Genomic DNA, 4,050 nt, shown 5'->3' with positions numbered 1-4,050 from the left:
TGGGATGAAGTCCTGAGTTGGGCTCCCTGCTCAGCGGGGAGTCTGCTTCTCCCTCTCCCTACTCATGCTCTCTCTCTCACTCATTCTCTCTCACAAATGGACAAAATCTTAAAATATATATATGGAATTTAAAATCCATGTCAAAGGCTGAAAAGATTCAGATGGTCAGAGAAAAGGAGAAGTCATAGCAGACGGTGGAAGTTTCACAAAGGCCCACATGGGCAGGAAGTATTTCGTTGTAAGGAAGCAGGCATCGTGGGTGAAACTGAGTAGCCTGCACTGGTTACAGCTTGAGAATTAATGTTCAAAACTATGGGAGTGAAGGGAAATGGTTTTGAGTAGTACACATGCAGGCATTAAATAACATTGAATTATAAAGGCAGAGAAAAATAACCTCCTACTAACTCAGTTAATTCTCCTACTTACCTCAAGAAGACAGCCCCGATTTGGTGCCAATATATCCTTCACACCACTTCAGGACTTGCTAAATCTCTCATTTCACAAAGAAAGCCAGCCTCAGGCCCAAAGTCTACTGGAATTTAACAGCATTGTTTGCTCTCATGATGTTGGTTTTCAGTGTTACTGTATCTGATATCGAGTAACATTTTACTGGTCTTTCATTTGCAGTGGTAATAGAACATTTCCTTTTAGGGAAAACTTATTTAAGATTTTTTAAATTAGTTGCTTTTTAAAGATAAAAAGCAGAATTAGTGAAAGTGACAAACAAATGATGGAAGTTTGGAGACGACTAATACGGCATAATAAGTAGCAAGATGGAAAGATGGCTTGGACTCGGGCCAGAAAAGCCTCGATATGGAAACTCCCTGGATTCAGTTCCAGCTTTTGATTTCAGTTCCACTGGGAAATTCTCAGTATCTCTGCTTCCCTTATATACAGGCATTGCTGAGGTCATGTGTGTAAAATCTCTTCTGGGCCTAGAATTTTTCAAAAACATATCTAAATGTTTTCATATAAATGTGAAAGGAACATTATCTAAATGAGAGATGGAGAAAAACATAATAGGTCACCAAGCCCTACCCCTCACTGATTTAACATAGGAGATAAAAACATAAAATACTTCACCAGCAGCAAAAGGATATTGCTTTCATTAGATCGCTCAGGACTTCACACCATATACTTAAGTATGATTTAGCATAATATTGATACTTGTTTATATTTGCCACCTACCTATTTCCCAGTGATGTTATAAGGATTAGTGATATAATATTTCTTAAGCCTTTTCGGCTCTTAAAAGAAAATATGCACTATAAAATCAAGGTAATAGTAATAATAGTCATCATCATAATAGCAATAACTGCTCATGCATTTTCAAACGTGGGCTCTGTGTTGATGGAAAGGGAAATTAGGCTGTGAGCTAAAAATGCATGCCTATCAGCTGGTTGGAACACAAAGACTTGGGATTGGAGAACAGTGATGCTACCTACAATTTATCAAGGTCTGGAGTGGGATGTGAGATTCTGCACTTTAGCCACTCCTGCATTGCTGGTGCTGCTGGTCTGAGGCCACACTGTGAGTAGTAAGGCTTTAAACCACACCGCTCTTTCAGGGTCAGATCTGAAATCTATGCCCTTGACTGTCAGCAGATTTAAGGAAGCATGTCTAAACACATCTGGGCAAATCTGTCACCAATGCTGAGGTCACCCCCCATGTTTGCCCCATTTTGTGCCTAACAGTTTATCTCCATTGTTCAGTTCACCAACTACATGAAAACTCTTTCTCTCATTTTTTCCTCTTATTCCCAAGCTAGGCGTGAACTTTTCAAGAACAGAAACCCATCATTTATTCTAAAACTGATCATAAGGTTTAAATAAAGATTTATGTTCAAAAATGTTGATTTCAGAACTCTTTAGAATGTCAAAATTTAGGAAAATATGGTTTCATGTAAAATATTTGATAATGTCGGAGATGTTCATATTATGGCATCAAGTTTAAAAGCAGAATACAAAACTACATACAGTATCATTTAAATTTAAATATAGGTTGAGAGAAATACAGAAAGTAGTATGTATAATTAATAAATTATCATCTTCTCTTTTTTTTCCTGCTGAGTAATCATTAGCAAGAGGACCCTCCCCTTTCACTGAATAGCAAGGTCTGTGAGGTTGGACACTCTTGTTCCAAAAAGGAGTTAACATCCTTGGTATTTCAGTCACACAGCAAAAGTGAGCCAGGTGGACCTCTGTGGAAGGATATGACTAAAGGGTGTTAGAGACCCAGGGGAGAGTTAGATTTTTTAAGACCAGAACGGGAGGAGTCAAGCCCTGGGTTTCTGCTCCCTGGCTCTCTTCAATGTGCCCAATGGGATGGCATGGGTCCTGGAGATATGGGATCTCAACAGTCCCTCGTGAGCCCTGACACCGAGAAGCCTCCACCACTGAATGGTCTACGAGGGCTGGGACCCCAATGGACTGAATTTTCTCCTAATTTTCCCAGACTGTGCACACTCTCAGGGTTTTCTACAACCTCAAGGGAGTCGTTAACCAACCCAAGACCAGGTAAATTAGGGGCTAAGTCTTTTTTAATGGGATTGAAAAAAAAAAAAAACTGTTATTTTTTCTTGCATTAAAATATTATAGGAAAGTACATACTGACATATACATATATATGTACCTATGCATATAAGTGAAACATTGGAAGGAAAGACTACAAAATGTTAATGGTAAGTTGGTTTACAGGTGATTTTCTTTTCTTCCTTACACATTTCCATATTTTTCAAAAATTCTGACAAACACCTAAGTTGCTTTTAGAATTAGGAAAAGAAAACACACACACACACAGACACACACAAAAGGTCATTCTTTAAAATCAAGGCACATATTTTATTCACCTTTTTTGTATGCAGCACTAACACCGTTCTGGTATACAGAGCAGGCATTCAAATAAATGATAACTAAATTAAATAAAATAAACACTTCAAAGCCCATGCCATAATGGTAAGTTAATGCAATCACCCTGGTATACAAGAAACAGTCCATGCATGTAGGAAAGAAAGTAAGTTCTTCTGAGATAGCTATTCTGAGAATATCATTTTATATAAGACTATCAAAAATTATCATAAGGGAAGTATCATGCAAGCATTAAACCCAGGCAATCTGGGCTCAGGGGCAGTGTCCTTGATCTGGAGGCAGAGGCTTTGTTTAGGTCCCCATGTTACCCACTAAGTATATCCCTTTAGTAAATCTCAGACCTTTCCAAACCTCCAATAGCTCATCTGTAAATACAAATTCTACCAACGTTTAAACACGGCATTAAGATCAAATGGAAGGTAGAATGTGAAAGCAATTTTGAAACTATGATGTACTACACCAGACTATTTTTATTACTAGCACATGTATCTGACAGAATGAAAAAGAAAGACTAAAAATACAGCCAATTCTTTAAAATCACTTATCAAGTTAAAAAAAAAAAAAAAAAAACTAGATCTGTATCAAGCTCCTGCCTCTGTCCAGTCAGTGACCTAAGTCATTCTTAACAGGATCACAAACTAATGTGACAAAAACAAATTTAGATAGAGGAATGAAGGTTGGTTAGTGACTTCCTAGACTTTACTATGTGGTTGACTCACATATTCGTTCTTTCGACAATATTTATTGTGCCAGACACTCTTCTAGAGGCTAGACATTCAAAAGCAAGCCAGGTAAGTGTCTCTGCCTTAGTACAACTTTCTGCTAGCCGGCAAGAGATCACCAACCAACGAGTAAACAGATAAGAGAATCCAAGATTTGGATAAGTGCTGTGAAGTAAATAAGCAGGATTGTGGTCACCAGCTTCCAAGATGGCCCCCACTGAATCCCTCCTCTTGGTATTTAAACCCCGTACAGTCCCCTCTCACATTTGACAGAGTTGGTCTAACCAATGGAATACAAAAGAAGTAATGATATGTCACTTTCAAGGTCGGGTTATAATAGACAGTGTGGCTTCTATTTGGTCACCTCACAGTCTCACGGGGGAAAGCCAACTGCCATTTACTGAAAACACTCAGAAAGCCTACGGCAAGTAGACTTGTCCATGACATCCAGCCAGCGAAGA

The sequence above is a fragment of the Mustela putorius genome, unplaced genomic scaffold (genome assembly GCF_011764305.1).
Source record: "Mustela putorius furo isolate JIRA1106 unplaced genomic scaffold, ASM1176430v1.1 tig00000163_pilon_pilon_pilon, whole genome shotgun sequence".
Classification (NCBI taxonomy): domain Eukaryota; kingdom Metazoa; phylum Chordata; class Mammalia; order Carnivora; family Mustelidae; genus Mustela; species Mustela putorius.
The sequence above is the reverse complement of the archived record's forward strand: the minus strand, read 5'-3'. Positions refer to the sequence as shown.